This window comes from Panthera pardus, unplaced genomic scaffold, assembly GCF_024362965.1.
Source record: "Panthera pardus isolate Hobbes unplaced genomic scaffold, ASM2436296v1 HiC_scaffold_17, whole genome shotgun sequence".
NCBI lineage: Eukaryota > Metazoa > Chordata > Mammalia > Carnivora > Felidae > Panthera > Panthera pardus.
The window spans coordinates 50,890,675-50,908,564 of NW_026526732.1; the positions used below are offsets into that span (position 1 = coordinate 50,890,675).

General features: G+C 43.4%; 1 protein-coding gene across 7 annotated transcripts in view; it reads left to right on the top strand.

Moving 5' to 3' along the window:
* FYN (FYN proto-oncogene, Src family tyrosine kinase) overlaps window positions 1-17,890 on the top strand; it is a 215,591-nt gene that overhangs the window by 65,949 nt on the left and 131,752 nt on the right. Inside the window, exon 1 of one of the 7 annotated variants that reach the window (XM_053904562.1) lies at window positions 12,859-13,061. The exons of the other annotated variants lie outside the window; for them this stretch is intronic. The gene's annotated coding sequence lies outside the window, so the exon portion shown is untranslated. Of the gene's footprint in view, window positions 1-12,858; window positions 13,062-17,890 lie in introns of those variants that run through there. 7 annotated transcript variants of the gene reach the window in all.

Genomic DNA, 17,890 nt, shown 5'->3' on the forward strand with positions numbered 1-17,890 from the left:
GATGAACCAAACAGTAGCCCCTGCTTTCTGCACCTCTCACTGAGGAATTATGTGCATGCTTTTCTTCCTTCTCAAATGTTCTCCCTAGGTGAATAATTATGAATTGTATTTAAAGAGCTGTGATGAAGAAAGAAAGGAAAAGAAAGAAAGAAAGAGAAAGAAGGAAAAAAAAAAGCCTTTTGACCAGAATGATCTGTTAGCTTAGCAACCAACCCACAACGAACTAGTAACAGTTTCTCCATTTTCTAGTTCCTCCTGGCAGAGCAATCGGATTGGCTTGACTTCTCTTTTTAAGCCAAGCCATACACCCTGTAGGTTCCTAGCTGGTACATGTGGGTGGGCTTCCTTCAGTTGAATGGCAAGAGGTGGATTTTGCCAGTTCCTTTTTACTGTTGCAAAATTATGTCATCACTGAGTGGAGTATTTATAAGCTGGCCTTGAGTGTGCATAAAGCATCAGTATCAAACTTTTTTTTTTTTTTTACTTGGTAGAAATTTGTGGAAAGAAGTGTGTTTGTGTTGTCTGATTGAGACGATCATTGGTGTCTTGCCACAATGTTTGAAAATTACTATATGGGGGAGTTATAGCAAAGCAGCAGTTGTAACTGATTTTAAGTAGAACTCACATGTTATACCACATTTATGTCTGGCATTTGGTTTATGGACTTTATCTTCTTGTCTGAAAACTTCATGTGTAGCCACTGGTGTGTACTATTAGGGAACACCAGTCCAGTAATCACTTGGGATTTACTGAGGCATTTATGAGTCTTCCTTAAGACCAGCTTATGTAAATGTCATCAGAAAGGTTTCTTCCTTTGAGGGCATCAGATTCTCAGTTGATGAGTCTTACTCACATCCCTTTAGTATTTGTGACAGGAGATCCTTTTCTTAAAAAAAAATTTTTTTTAATGTCTATTTATTTTTGACAGAAAGAGAGCACGAGTGGGGGAGGGGCAGAGAGAGAGGAGACACAGAATCCGAAGCAGGCTCCAGACTCCGAGCTGTCAGCACAGAGCCCGATGCGGGGCTCGAACCCACAGACCACCAGATCATGCCCTGAGCCGAAGTCGGACGCTCAACCGACTGAGCCACCCAGGTGCCCCGAGGAGCTCCTTTTGTTCTATGATATTCAGGAATTTCACTTGTACACTTCTGTCCAATCATATGTTGCTGGCCTAGCTATGGTCACATGGTTCACTGCCGAGCTATTGGCAGGACGGATTCCCAGAAAACAGGACAAGAATGGGGCAGACACCCAAAAACATGTATGGTACAGATACGATTTGAGAGCCCTCATACTGAAAACTGTATTTGCCCTTTGTCCTCAAGTCTCTTTGTGAAACTGGATTCTTTTAGAATAAGGAGCACAGTAGCATCTTCACCCATACTGTCCAGTATGGGTAGTAATAAGTAGTAATAAGGTACTAAGAATTATGGCATGTTTTAAACCATTTTGTCTGAATCTAAATTTTAGGATTTAAGTAAAATTGAAGTCTATTTATTTCCTGTAATTCTAGCAACGGAGTAATTAAAAACATTTTACAAATGAAATCATACAGCATGAAACAGCATCCCTTTGTCTTACGTGGCTAAAACTAAGATCCCAGAATTAACAAGTACCCACTACTTACTTGCACATCCAGCGAGGGCAGAAGGACGAGGACTCCATGTCTGCAACACACATCAGCTGGTGCTGGGCAAGGTCTGCTCGCTGTGCCAAATAATGCCAATTATTCTTTGGTAAACACACTTTTATTCACTGAGGAACAGTTGTTTGCCAACGTATCATACAATTATATAGTGAATGGAGAACAATAGATGCTTTGTAGAAATATTTTTAAAACAAGTAAACAGCAGACAGTGCCTAGGGAAAGGGCCCCAGCTCCAGAGTGTCTGCTGATACATGGTATTTAGCAAAGTGCAAGTGCAAATAGGGGCTTGGTGGGCACACACAGTATACACAAGTAGGGGTGCGTGCACCTTACCCCCCGGCTTCCTCATGCTCGTGCCAGTGAGAAGAAAAAAGTCACCATGCAGTGGTTGATTTAATGTTTCCCGAGATCTTGACCTGAAAGGAATATGAACATAAATGTAAATTTTTCAAGAGGTCAGAATCTGGGCTTTGGGCTGACTTGAAACAAAACAGGGCGGAGGTAAAATGCCTTAAGAGCTTTACAGTTCACGTAGGAAGGGACGATGACCACGTCTTCCCTGAGCAGCACCACACAGAGTGTGCAGTGTTTTCACCAAACATCAAAAAGACTCACGTACCATGACAAATTGCTTTTGTAATTTACTCTGCCTGGACGGCCCTGGAGTCCTGTCAGGGAGTCTTAGGTGAATGAGAAGGTTTTTCTCCTCGCATTGTAAGGGGCGTACCCCAGGCCCTCCTGTCAGACCTGATGAGAGCAGCGTTCAGCTCTCGTCCTCTCCCTTGGTAATTTATTATGCCATATTTTCATCCTCCAGTAGTATACTGTGTAAACGTTTAACGTTTAGCACAGGCATCTCTGTTAAGAACAAGATAGGATTCAGATTACAAAGCAATTTTACGAAATTTTTATGGCTCTCTGTGAGCTGCAGCCCTCTGACCAGAACTACTGCCTTCAGTGAAAGAATTGTTTGTTTACAAGGCAATAAAATTAATCGTTATTGCTATTTGATGGCTGTTAGAACTAAAACCTAGGTCTCTCTGAGTCATGAGGCATACTTAGCACTAGATCAGTGCTTCCCAGTGTCTAGTCATTTGTATACCACCTGTATTACCTCCTCTATATCGGTGTAGCACCTGCATTGTTTATATAACATCCCTTAAATTATTTTTTATACTAAACCAGCCTTATTTTAAAAGGAAATTTTGTGGGGCGCCTGGGTGGCTGGGTCGGTTAAGCGGCCAACTTCGGCTCGGGTCGCGCCCACGTGGTCCGTGAGTTCGAGCCCCGCGTCGGGCTCTGTGCTGACAGCTCAGAGCCTGGAGCCTGTTTCAGATTCTGTGTCTCCCTCTCTCTGACCCTCCCCCGTTCATGCTCTGTCTCTCTCTGTCTCAAAAATAAATAAACGTTAAAAAAAAAAAAAAAAAAAAGGAAACTTTGTGACCTCCAGTAGAAAAGCACTATCATTTGATATGAATAAATGGTCACCATTAAGATAAATAAATGAAAATAAGAGTGCTGCCACAATCTCATACATGCCCTTTCCCGTAGAAGACTAGGGCCTAAGGCCATACCTTAGTGGGAAAGAGGGGCCTTGGCAGGTGTGACATTGAGAGCCGTGTAGACGTGCAGCATCCAGCTGAGACTTGGATGTTGGAGAAGACTTGTAAAGCATTGAAAAAGGAATAAGGTTTTCAGTTTGTAAGTCTGTGATGTGCCTCTGAAGTCACCTGGGGCGTCCCGTGGTGGCAGACGCCTCTGCACCGGGCCACTAACCCAGAGAACCCCCGAGACTGTTCCTTCACTGCTGCCAGTGAGCCGGGCAAATGCGGGCACAGTGAGACTTACAAGTTGTTTGTTGCGCACCCAGTGAAGGTGAGCGTAGAGAATGGTGATCAGACATGATGCCTCCTGAGAGCTTATTAAGTTCAGTGGAACCAACATTAGTTGGGGAGAAGTTGAAGGATGGGATAAATCGTCTTTCAGCCTATTTGTTTCAGGCCCCCCAACCTCACATTCTGTGTTCAGTTGCCTGCTTACTCGCAGGTAAAACCTAGTTGGAAAATCATATATATTAAAAGGGGGGAAAAAAAGAGTCACTTTTGTTATAGACTATGAGTACATGCAAAAGTTCAATGTTTCCACTTTAAAAACTCTGAGATATTTTCCTTTTCTATAATATATTTATTTCAATGCCTTTTTTTTTTTTTAGAAAAAGTAGCAATAGGCGCTTCACTAAACCCTATGAACACATCTCCCAGCAGTAGCCCTATTGAGTTCAACATGAAAGACACCAAGGCCTTTACTACAAGACTAAAATGTGAAATATCATGTCTTTTCTGGAGTCGGTGCTCAGTAGATAGAAGTACATTTGTGAATTGATTTTTGAAATCCTTTCCTGGACAGAGTTGTTCCCGTATCCTGCAGCTACCTATACCATCAGGTGCTGTCATGAGTGGGCCTGGTGGAGGCATCAGAGGCTCAGTGTTTGCTCACGGGACGCTGTCGTCTGTGATGGTGGTGAAGGTTTGACACTCCCTGGCACTGTGTCTGTAGTGGTATTGTACCAGGCACTGTCCTCCCTCTGTGCCCCCCGAAAACTGACCTGTGCGGTGCTTTGGTGGGCTCCATTGCCTCTGGTTCCTACTTGGGTCCAGCAGGGGGAGCACCTGAGCCCAGAGGGCAGGAGTGAGGTCGGGATCCTTATTTTCTGTGGGATTTCTCAGCTAGGCAGTGGCTCTTAAAGGATGGACGCAGCTCCTGTCATGCAGTGCCATCCACCCGCATTTCTGTTCCAGGTTTAGGCACTCAGGCCTTGGGGTGTGACAGAGCCTGCCCTACCCAATTCCCCTGTGTTATTAGCACAGGGGACTGCACTGTACCTTGTGGCTTTCCTGCACCCCACCCACTTCTGTGTAAATCACCCCTTTATTAAATTTCGTTCAAATTACCATAATTCAAGAGTGTTGCCTGCTTCCTGCTGGAACCTTGACTGATAAAGTGGGTATATGCAGATTCTTTGCAATACAGCCCCAAGCTGACTGGTTCCAAACGGACTGACCTCTGACCTCAGCTTTAATAGCAATGTGTTGTGTTCCAGAATGTTCCCCAAACCTGAAGGCGCTTCAAGATCGACTGGGGAGGTTGTGAAAATGCAGGTTCCTGGGCCCCAGCCCTCTACCTCCTGGCTTAGGAATGCTGAAGATGGCTCCAAGGCCCTTGTCACTTTTTTTTTTTTTAATTTTTTTTTCAACGTTTTTTATTTATTTTTGGGACAGAGAGAGACAGAGCATGAACGGGGGAGGGGCAGAGAGAGAGGGAGACACAGAATCGGAAGCAGGCTCCAGGCTCCGAGCCATCAGCCCAGAGCCTGACGCGGGGCTCGAACTCACAGACCGCGAGATCGTGACCTGGCTGAAGTCGGACGCTTAACCGACTGCGCCACCCAGGCGCCCCTACTTTTGACGTTTTGCACACTAGACACAGAATATGATAAATATATTACCCCAAACCCAAGTGGCCTTCTGAACAGATAACTGGTTCAAGGGCAATGGACCCCTGCCTTTTGTGCCATGTTTTACTGTTACCTGAAGGTGAGAGAGAGAAACACTTAATGGTTGTAAATATAAATTCTCCTGAAAAATACAGTTTAATGAGAGAAAAAAAAAAAAAAAAAACAACTAAATCTGAGAGAGGGGAATAACTGTTCTGTCAACTCCTTGTTAACCACAGTGAACTGATGCATTAGCTGGAATGGCCAGATTCCTCCTGGCTCCGGTGCAGGACTTTGAAAAGACCATTGCCTTTTATCCAGGAGGAAAGCCTAGTATCTGTTTTGCTATGGACCATGGAGTTCCTCACCATCATCTGTTAAGAAAAGAAGCTTATTGACTACCAAAGTGTGACTCAAGATAGTGAAATAGAATTCCCTAAATACTGGACACTTCTTACAAAAAAAAAAAAAAAATTAAAAGTCCTGTATTAAAGTAAATCCTTTCAGTAGAACACTTGTTATTTATAAGCCCATGAAATGCTTAGTCAGTCCTTGTCAGTGACCATATTCTGAAAAAAGTATCAGCATTCACAGTCCCAAAAGAAAAGTGAGATCAGGGCTCAAGACCCTGAATAAAATGGTATCGTGGACAATGGGGAGTGTCCAGAAGACACAAGTTCAAATCCTGCTTGGACCAAGGGGTCCATTCTCCTAGTTAGGCCTAGTTAGGTCATTCTTAATGCCCCCCAGAGTTACTTTGGCCAGCATTCAGGAGCCAGGAGTTACAAGTGCATGCAGTCGGGTTTCATCTCTGAACACAAGGTGCTCAAAAAGGAGATAGACTGGGCAGGCTTTGTGTTTTCTAGTCTTAATCAGCGCTGGCACTAGGGAGCCCCCGGACCTGCCCTGGTGACTGAGAGGGTGGCTGCAGGCAGGGGCAGAGTGTGGGGACCATTTCCTAGTAGAACACCCCCATTTCCTATTCCACCCCATTCCACTCTGTCCTTCCATTTGCCCCTCATCCACAGGGTCTTCAGCTGCCATGAGAGCTGCTGTGGGTTCAGAAAAAGGCAAACGGAAAAGGCTAGAAAAAGCAGAAACACTTTAGAGGAACTGCTGTAAGAACCAGCAAGAGGTGGGACCACCCCCATCGTGTTTTTTTTTGTTGTTGTTTTTGTTTTTTTTGTTTTTTGTTTTTTGTTTTTTTTTTTTTCCCACACAGGCTACTTTTTTTCACTTCAAACTTTGGATGGCCTACAATTCGATCATTTTAATTTGAGGTTATAAGTGACCTTTAAGAAGGAAAAATTGCTTCAGGGGAGGTTGATGACTCATGAAATGATCAGTGGCATATGTGCACGAATTAATTTGATCCCATTTCCGAGCCTGGGGCATGGAGAGTGTGATTGGAAAGTGGTCAGTAGACAGTTTGGGTACCTCTGGGAGACCCAGGTAGGATATGTGGTGATGTAAAGCTGATGGCAGGACTAGAAGGCAGTAGTTTAGGAGCAGTGAGAGAGTTAGGGAGAAAAAAACCCTTACCCCCATGGAGTCTTTTTCTTAAGACCCAGAAGTCGGGCCAGCAGTGGTTTTGTGTAAGGCTGATTTGGTGGGGCAGCCTGGACCCAATACCACCAACAGCAGCATCTGTCATGTGTGGGGTTGCCAGATTTGGCAAAAAACAAAAAAAAACAAAAAACAAAAAACAGGATACCTAAGTAAATTTGAATTTTGTATAAGCAATAAATAATGTTTTAAGTATAAGTCTGTCCCAAATTATGCAAAATTCAGATTTAGCTGGATGTCCTGAATTTTATCTGGCGGTACTCAAAGGGCTGAGCGCCTGACATTCAGCAGTTCCGTGAGAAAGATGCTGTTGGCTTCACCTTAGTGATGGGAAAGTCAGGGCTAGGAGGGATTGTGTTTTACAGCCTCTTAGCTGATGGACAAGCCTCCAGAAGCTGGTGTTCGTAACCCCAGGACCATCCATGGAGAATGAATGCACTGTAGCCCCAGACAGTGGGCTCACAAACACACTCTGGGCCCTCTGGTGTTTATCTTGGGGTGGCAGAAAGGGCCCTGGAGGGAGGTGAGGCTGGCAGAGGGCTCTGCTGTCTGAGACGCTCTTCCAAAAGGTGTGGAGAGCTGGGAGGACAGAGACCCCAGGAGATGAACCCCCGGTAGGGCTGGGTAGAGGCCTGGAAGGAACATCAGAGTCTGTCTATCCTTTTTATTTTATAAGGAAGCTGAGAACTAACAAGGTGAAGTGACCACTCAGGTCACAGAAAAGAAAAGAAAAAAAAAAAAAAAATCAGTGAAGCTGGTAGCAGAATCAGGTTTCCTAAGTCCTGAGATCTTTCCACTACCTGATGCTGACACAGCAGATTCTTCTTCTCCAGCCCTCCAAGTTTCCACACAAGCGCAACTTTATATGCTGTACCCACTTGGGCCAACCTGGTGGGAAGGACTACGTTCTGTTTATGAGTCACTGCCCTCATTTTCTTTTCTGCCGGTATAAGAACTGCCTCGGTAGCCCCTTATTACCAAGAGGCTGGGTTATGTTTTATATCCCAGTTAACAGGGACCAAAACCAGGGACCAAAACATCCAGGTTGTGCCATTCACTGCATCTGATGCTATTTGGGGCAGGTTAGTGTAGGTTTCCAAAATCTGGCCACTCAGTAGAATGAAAGAAAAACCTGAAGTTGTGCTTCCTTCAGGCTTAAAAATACCTATTAGTGGTTTTGCGATGAATCACATTTATTCCTATTTGGACTGAAATGTGATAGGGGAATCGTCAGCAGAGGTCTGCTTATGAGCTCCCCGAGCCCTCCACAGTGCCCAGTTGGGGAGAAAGATATGCTCAGGGTAGAGTGGAGTGGGCAGGGTCTCTTCTGACTTAGGGAAAAGCATCACCCCCACATCCTCCAGGGACTGAGAGCTTTATGGTAACAGGAGATGTAGATGTTCCCCAAAGCCTGACTTTACCCTGTTTTTGTTTTTGTTTTTGCTTTTGTTTCTGAATCCTTAAGCTTGGCCTTCCTGTATTTTCAGGACCACAGTGCCTTTTCCTGGCTTTTCAACACATGGAATGAGGGGCCCCTGAGTGGCTCAGTTGGTTAAGTGGCTGACTCATGATTTTGGCTCAGGTCACGATCTCATGGTCCATGAGTTCGAGCCCTGCACCAGGCTCTGTGCTGATGGTGCAGAGCCTGCTTGGGATTCTCTCTCCCTCTCTCTCTGTCTCTCTCTCTCTCTGCCCTTCCCCTGTTTGTGCTTGCTCGTTGGTGCTCGCTCTCTCTCTCTGTCTCAAAAATAAATCTAAACACGTGGGAATGAAATGTACTTTTTAAGTTTATTTGGTTTACTTTAGCAGCTTTTGATGTAAACTGAGGATAGGAGGATAAGAATACTTCAGTGAACCAGTAGCTGTGTCCACACTGTCTTATCCTCTCAGCAAATTAGCACATGGGAAACTATTTAGAGGGGAGAAGGTCATTTTATGGGAAAGAAGATGCTTTCCCTCTTCTCTATTCATGTGGTTTGCTCCATTCCTGACATGGCGGATATTTGCAACGTTTTCTTGGAAAGCAAAATGTCCCACATTAATGTTGCATGGCTTCTTTGGGAAGCTGAAATTCCACATGCTCCTTCACAGATTATTTTTTCAGATAATTCTACAGATTGCACTGTTTGCTGCAGAAGTGAAATTATCCACAGCACATTGTTGTTTTGTTATCTCAGGAGTGATAATGTTCAAGGTGAACCAGCTGGAGCCTTAGGCAGACACACCTGTTATTCAGGTTCTTCCGTAGCCATTTACCTCTGTGGCCTCCACCTCCCATATCCACGCCAGGCCGAAAACATTGTGAAGTGGGTTACTTTCCTCCCTGATGTCAACAAGAATCGTGCTTGACCATTTGTCGATGGGAGAAGGGGAAACTAAAAAGCTGAAGACTGATGAGACTGGCCAGGAGCTGGTCAGCTTTGTAAACTGTGGTCCTCAGTTCAGGGTGGCTTGAGGATAAGAAAGGCTCTTGGACATTTATTAATGTTACTTGTTGACTTCAAAAAATGATCCACAGGGTGAAAGAAACCTCACGTCCAGAGTCAAGGCACAAAAGCAGCATCATTTGGAAAAGGAATTTTTTTAATGAAACCCAAATATTTAAAGTGATTGAATGAATACTTTTGAAACAGCCAAATTAACGTGTACCCCTGAAAGTTACCTGATTTAGAAAATCTGAAAAACTGTGAATTTACCCAGAACAGTGCTCAGAGGATGAAATGGGAGTGTGTCCTTGGAACTCCCAGTGGCCTCTGAAGGTCAGTGGGAACTTGCCTTTTTGAGGCAGATGGTGGATCCGGAAAACAGTTCTCAAAGCGGATGGGGCTTTTTTTCTGGAGAAAAGTGGGTAAACAGCTAGGCTCCTTAGTTGTCATTTTCCTTACTTAGAGGAACTTCAGCTGGATTCTGGTCATCTTCTCCAAAATTTTACAGCTTCTTAGCCAAGAAAAACATGTGTGGTTGAGAAATCTAGGAGTTTTACCCAGTTTCTTCAAAACCCACCCTGCATTGATTTTGGCAGATAGTCACTGGTTAAGCATTGCATTGGTAAGTTAACTTGGCATGCGCATAATGTCTGGAAGGCTAACTTGGTATCTGATACTTTGTTCTCTTCACTTGCAATTTTTGTAACGGGTTCATGTTCTTCTAGTATGATCTGGACCACTGGAAGAGACCCCCTCAGTGTTCTGATAATTTGGAGCGTGAATGAGGCCATTCCCAGATACGTCTAAGTGGCTGGTATGAAAGTGCTGTTGGATTTTGGTATTCATTTCCCTAGCCATCAAGTTTCTCTCCGTATAAATATTCAGTTAAACTACACATGATAAGCATTTCTGAATTGTTTTCCTGTATTCCATACAGGCAGCTGTTAACAGGAAAAATGGGGAGCTCCCTTGAAAGGCTGTGTAACCCTGCATATCATGCACACAATGTGTGGACCCCTGCCTCGGTTATGGCGGAAGTGGTTTACAATGGAATGCTTAGATGCAAAACCCTTTAAATCCAAAGTGCTCCCAAAACTACCAAGGCGACCGCTGAGCTAAACGAGCAAGGTGCTGCCCTGTTGCTGCCAGAGCCTGGATGTTAACACCAGACTTGCTGGGGCTAAGAGCAGATGCCCCTTGGCATCTGTCACTGTGTGTCTGGTCTTTGATGCTGTGGTGTCTTATTTGTTGGCAGCGGTGTTGGTATCAGTGAAGCATTAGGATGAAATGTAAGGAGGTGTAAGGTGATTTAAGTATGGAACAGCAAACTCTGAAAACACTGAAGACATTCTTGGATTAAAATTTTAATCTGTTCTCTTCCGAAAAGATGGAATTTAGGCATTTGCAATTTATACTTGACTCTGCCTTAGCCCTCATGGCATCCCACACCATCCTCACAGGGTACCAGTCATCGGCATTTGGTTTCCCATGAGAAGGTGTGAAAAGAGGCCTGCAGGCCTGGGCAAGAGAGGGTTCAATCCGAAGCTAGGTTTCCAGAAATTCAAGGCAGAGCTCTGTGTCACTGCAAACCAACCTATTCATTAGGAATCCTGCTGCATCATCCCTGGAACTTAAATTCCCATTTCCATCTTGGTGGGTATTTTTGGAAGTCAATGAATAGTATTAACTTATGCTCTGAAAAAAAAAAAAAAAAAAAAAAAAAAGAATGATCCCGTGACAGATTTAAGAAGCACGGTTGCAGTCGTTCCCATTTTAGATTATAGTAAATTCCTTCTGTGTCAGGCTCGCTTCTTATGAGTTTTCCCTTCCTCCATCATGCCCATCATCCCTTGGGTGAGTCGTGTCTGTCCCTACTGCTCCGCTCCCACGCGCTGCGCCCTGGACTTCTGCAGAGCCTCCAGCATGCCTCCAACCAGCCGGAGAGCCTTCTCTCTGCCACCTGCCACCTGCCACCCACTGCCGGTCTTCTCCACCCTGTGGTGAAACCTGGGCCTTATTTTCAGCTCTTCTGGGGTAGTGTGTCATTACTTGGAAGAAAATTAGAAAGCATTTTACATTGCTTATTATAAATCGTTAATTGAAGCCCCACCAAACCCAAGGAATTTATTCTCTCATTGATGTGTGCGTTACTCCCATTAACATTTATAAAACTGTTTAGAATCAAAGAACCAGCAGGAGCCCGTAACAGAGGATCCATTTTGATCCTGCTTTACAAAGTGACTCATACCCACAGGGCATCAACAAGCATTTTAAATATGATTGTTACAACTTCTTTTTAAGAAATAGAGCAATTACTGAACATGTCATCATAGCACGCTCAAGTCCTTTGGAATAAATGACAGTTGCCAGTTGTACAGCCTTGCCCCACCCAGGCTAGACGTTGCAAGCGTTGTCTGACGTAGGCAGTATCTGCGTTGAAGATATAACCTCTGGCTGCCGCTCCTGCATGCTCCCTTCCATCGGGGGAACCGCTGGAGCCTTTGGGACTCAGCATAACAACACTGGACAAGGTGCCAGAGCAGCGGGAAGGGGAGAGAGAATAGAGGTTTCTTGCTTCATCTGAGCTATTTGTGCCCTGCCCTACCTGTGTGGTTATCGACAGCTAACATCACTGAAATGAACAGTTGAGAAGTGGTAGGATTTGGTCCAGATATTTCTAAAGCTGTTGAAACCCTCCGTTTACCAGTCCTTACTATGGTAGAAGAAACACAAAGAATCGGAAGACGTTGTAGAAACAACTGAAAATAGCCTTAACCTTTCACGTGAAATTCACACACTAGGTGTTAGAACTGTGCTTTCTCTCTCGCTGAATGTATTTGTACAGTGCTTATTTGTTCGTCTTAAAAGCCAAAAAGGAGAGCCTTCCAGCGTGCCCCATTTTTAGGTCTGTGTGTTTCACCCTCTGTCTTCTCTGCTCCTTCCCTACCTCTTCTTCTGCCTGTAATAGGGCATTAGTTAGATGGACATTCTCAATGTTTGGAAAATGAGTTCAGTTTGGATGGGAGAGGAGAAGTATTTTCATATTTATGTCTGATTTGGGCACCAGTTCAGTACCCTTTAGTCTTTCTTAGAAATTTCTGTTAAATTTTATAGCACATAGATGAACACTTGGTTAGCCTAAATGTTGCTCTTTTGAAAGTTAATTTTATTAGGTTTTGAAGTGCTGGCAATAATTGTATTATTTCCCTAAAGACCAGCAGTATCTCACCTAGTTCTGTCCTTGGAATGTCATCGAACCTTGTAAGAACTTTTTGAGTTTCCTCTGCTTTAGTCTGAGGTGGAGAAACAAGTTTTCATATCTGTAATTGTTAATCTAAGATATTTGGAGGAAGAAAAATACAGAATATCCCTTTAATCACAGAACCTCATTTCTAACCCCCCTTAAAAAAAAAAAAAGAATAAATACACAGTTTCCAAAGGAAGGAAGCAATGCTGGCTATTAACAGGTAGAACCCATCTGGCACTGAATAGAGAGAAACAAGCCCAGAATGCTTTTTATTCTTCACCACAGCACTGGGAACTGGGTCAGGATTATCCTTGTTTTACAAATGAGGCGGCTGGCGCTGGGGAGGCCAGGCCAGCCCTTCTCAAGGCCACAGATCCCGGCCCAGAAGAGGTGGGAGGATTGAGGGCAGGCCTGCACAATTACTGCCCAGCCCTGCCTGCTGCTGGATCTTGCTAGAGTCGGGGTGTGTAGGCTCAGTGTCAGCCCGATGGGTCACTTGTTCCCAGAGACTCAACTTGACCTTCCAGTACCTAACAGGGTGCTTAGAGCATGACAGGCACTCAATAAATGCTTGTTGAATGAAAGTATTGTCAGAGCCAAGTAATTCATTATAATTCATCATCACATCCTTGTGACTACCCTGGCCACTGCCAAATCTGTTTTGAAACCTCTTTGCAGGTGAGTAAAAAATATTTTTTTCTTTCTTTCTTTCTTTCTTTTTTTTTTCTTTTTTAATAACATTACCAGAATTTGCCATCTGTGCCACTGTGGCCAAAAGCCTCCGGTGGCCAAGACCATCAGCAAGTCAGAGATGTGCAAATGAAGATACTATATGCAAACTTTCTCTTTGACTTAAGCTTATTTCTAATGGTTCTTTTTTCCTGACTTTAAAATTGAACTCAGTGTAGAAAATTGGGTGAGCTGTAAAGAAGAAAGTTAAAACATCTCTTAATCACACTGTATTGAGAAAGCAATGTTAAGCCGGTATTTTTTTCCCTCTTTTGTTTCAAGGATGTGCATCATACGTACATTTACATGGTTTTGATCCTGAATTTACTTAATATTAAATGGTGATCATTTTCTCATTAAATAACAACTATAGAGTTTTACATTGTACATATAGACATAATTTACTTAAACATTCACCATCCTATTTCTATGGAATTAAATTTCCTCACATTTGATATTACAAATAGCATGTATTGAATGTTCCAGCATCTGAATATTTGCTTACCTCCTTGATTATTTCATAATGAAAAAAATCAACAGACTTAAAAACATAAAGTTGTTGTGTATGTAAAATCCTAAATAAAATTAAAGACAAACCATAAGAAAAATATTTGCCGCTAATATATTTACATTCTTCACACTCCGTGCTCTGGTTTCCTTTCACTCAACATAATTTTCTCTCACATTCTCGTGACCAGGCTTTCAGTCTAATTTCTTGACCATTGTACTGGTATCTCATTTGGTTTAGCTTACTTTCTTCCAGTTCGATATTTAATTCTTTGCTCACATGCTTAATACCACGTGACAGTATCTAGCCTGCACTGGGACTACCCACGGACTGTCTGAACGTTGTCATTACATCCGCCTTGAAAGTCCCTGAGTAACCTGTGTACATCTCTCTTGAAGACAACTTAAAGGGGTGCCTGGGTGGCTCAGTTGGTTGAGCATCTGAATTTGGCTCAGGTCATGATCTCACGGCTCATGAGTTCGAGCCCCGCATCGGGCTCTGTGCTGACAGCTCGGAGCCTGGAGCCTGCTTCCGATTCTGTGTCTCCCTCTCTCTCTCTGCCCCTAACCCCCTCACATTCTGTCTCTGTCTCTCTCAAGAATAAATAAACATTAAAAAAAAATTTTTAAAAAGAAAACAACTTAAAAACAAGTAAATAAATTCAAACTGCTGTGCACTATGTCAAGCACTAAAGGGGACATTTTAAAATATGACATAGCCCCTGCCATTGAAACATTTCCAGTCGGCTTGGAGACTCAGCATGCCTGAGTAAGCATACTTACATGATAAGTAAACCTGGTGGACACAAGAGATATTGAATACAATTACCAGAAATTTCTATGTAGTAAACCATACCCACCTTCCTTTGTTTTCTACCATTTCTTCAGTTTCATTGGCCTACACCTTTAACACACCTGAATCTCAACTCCTCGTGACCCTGCACATGGGGTGATTTCAGTCACTGTGCTGTGGTTGTATTTCTAAAGTTTTATCCAAATGTTCACCATGATGGCAAGAATTCTGTTTTGTTCATTATTGTATCCCTACCCCTCAGAACAGGGCCTGGCAGGTGATATGTGTTCAGTTGGCATTTATTGGACATATGAACAGAAAGTATGCATCTTTTTTCTTCAAGCAGAGATTATCGGCAAACATATATTAGGTTGACAATAAGTATGGTCGGGCCAAAGGAGAGGTTGGGGTGGGCAAGAGTTCTAGCTTAAATGTCAGATCAATGGGAGTTCAAATCCTGGGTCTGCAATTTACCAGCTTTGTAACCTTGGGCAAGTTAATTAATTTTTTCCACACTTCCTTAGCTGAAAAGCGCGGATTAACAGAACCTACTCTGTGGGTGGTTAATAAGGATGAAGTGGGGTCATTTATGTAAAGCACGGCACAGTACCTGGCACATAGGAAGTGTTTGGTAAGTGCCAGCTATGATTATTTACAAATGTTTTCCCTTCCTTTTGATCCCTTAATGTCGTCACACGGCAACCTGTTCTCAGGGACATGGAAGTACAAACTGATTCATGATGAGGAATAATACACCATAAACTTTGGAGTCAGGCCTGGTTGTGTAAGTCACTTAACTTCCCTGCACTTAAGTTGGTCAGCTGGAGACATACAGCTTAAGCCATGCAGAGGGCCACTGTGAGAATGAAATGAAATAATGTACACAGAGTGCCTGTCATGTGCCCAGTAAGGGCTCTTCCCCCTTTTTTGTCTTGGCTCAGTTAGAGCATCCCTCTGTGATTTTGTACCAAGCGTGTATATGTCTCTCCAGTGTATTGCTTGTCAATTTATTTTTGACCTAACACACAGAATGTCCTACATTTTTACATCACAGCCGTATCACATGCATATGTGATTGAAAAAAACTTTTTCTCACCAAATAATACTATGTATGACCCCTATATTGGGTGGCCTAGGCTGCCGCACAGACTGAGTGGCTCAAACAACAAAAATGTTTCTCACAGCCTGGAAGTCCAAGATCAAGGTGTTGGCAAGCTTGATTCCCTCTCTCCTTGGCTTGCAAGTGGCCATCTTTGCCCTTTGTCCCTCACATGGCCACTCTTCTGTGCATGTCTTAATCACCTCTTATAAGGACACTGGTCATATTGGATTAGAGCCCACCCTGAGACCTCATTTTACCTTAATTGCCTCTTTAAAGGCCCTGTCTCTAAACACAGTCACATTCTGAGGTGTTGCGGGTTAGAACTTCAACACATGAAATGGCAAGGGGGAAATAATTCAGTCCCTAACAGTGCCCTCGATATTTTTCTTTTATTTTATCAAAGAAATGCTAGGTACAACCAAACCGAGTAGGTTTTTGCAGCCCCTTATACTGATTACCAGACCGCAGGTTGAAAAAGGCCCTGCTCTAGTGGGTTGTGCGGGTTTCATAGGTTAGTGTGAAATTGGCACCAGCATTAGGACTTGCATTTGACTGATTCCAGAGACAGCTTCAGAAGCTCAAAACAGAGAGTGAGATCAGAGGGGACAGCCTTCCACAAATACGTAACAGTTACCTGAGCTTAGGGCTTGGCAAATCTCTGTAAATAGCCAAATGGTAAGTCGTTTTGGCCTTGTGGGCCATATAGTCTTTGTCAGACAACTCTGTTGTATCATGACAGCAGCCAAACACAATAGGTACACTAGTGGGTATGGCTGTGTTCCAATACAACTCCATTTATAAGCACTGAAATTTGAATTTCTTATAATTTTCACATGTCATGAAATATTCTTTTCATTTTTTCCCTAAGAACTTAAAAATGTAAAAACCATTCTTAGTTCATGGGTTGTGTAAAAGTGGGCAGCGGGCCAGATGTGGCCCACAGGATATAGTTTGCCTATCCCTTCCCTGGCTGATAAAGCCAAGTCATTTAGCTAAGAGGCTCTCAAGGAATTTGGCCTGGATGATTTTCTTCAGTCCATGTAAGTGCTGAAAAATCTCTGTGGTTACTCATGATAAAAGATATATATCTAAAAAGCAAGGGTTTTGTTTGTCTGTTTTTTTTTAACCAGAGGGATCTCTATCTGGGGATGTGGAAACATTCTTAAAGTGCCCACAAAATCATTGTCAGGCAGCAAAATTAGGAATAGAATAAGCACAGAAAGTCTGCACAAAAACAACAGAGCTTGAATCTAAAAAGGAGTCTCCTTTGTGAAGTTGCTGTTGAGGGAAATGTAGTGGCCAGAGAAAGGCCCAGGTTTCTTCAAGATGGTTGGAGGATAACAGCTCCAGGCCCCTGGTCCCCATGCTTTCCTCTCAGGGTGAGAGTGAGTGAGGTTTCCTTCCTTCATAGGAGCCCCACATCCTCCAGAGTCTTCTCATGAGGTTTCTTTCCCCACTCAACATGTAGGCCATGGTGGGTGTGGCCATCTTTCACTTCCTGTGGGGACTGCCTACAGCCTCAGGATGCCATGTAAGTGCCCAAATAAATCTCCCTACTGGAGGAGAAAGCCAAAAGTCTGACCATATGGTTTTTTTGCTCCAAGGGATTTATTTCAGTGGTAGCTAGAGCAGTTGTACAGAGTGTGTGTCGGATGACGATGAGCTCTCCTCTCACCAGGCACTGACCAGAAGGGGGAGAGGGCTTAGCAGAAGATGGGGGGTGAGCTGCCCCCAGGACTAGGCGACAGAATTCTCTCTCCAACCGTATAATGCTGCTGCTCTGAGGTAGGTCAAGACTCTACCTGATGACCATGGACATTGCACAGTGGGAATCTGAAGAGCCATGGAAATTGGCAAAGGCTGGAGTGGTGTCCGGGGAGTTATTTTCAGTATTTTAGACGGTCAGGGGGAAATTATACATTTATCCACAACCAGATTGCGAAGGCAGACACAACTGCTGTGGCTTCCATTGGCAGGAATGAGCTAATCTCACGTGGTGACTCTGGAAGGGAAATACTGAGTGCCACAGAAAGAAAACACCTTTATCCCCAAGACTTTCTCGTTTAGGGATTCTTCAGATGGTAAACCAGAACCAGGACGCAGAAAATTGTTTTTTTAATTGACATGAAAAAATTGGTCTTAATATCTAAATTTTTGCTTTAAGAAATCAGATAAAATTAAAATGATTTGTATTATTTTATTTTGGAAACTGTTTGCTTCATTCAGTCCCGACATATGACAATACAAGAGCTTTGGCATGAGAGTCCTCTTAAGTGAATAAAAAACACAATTTAATGAAATGGCATTTTTGAAGCTTTTAGCAGAGCAAATTTTTAAATTATCTTGCTTAAATTAGATTGCTGTGCTGTCTTCTTT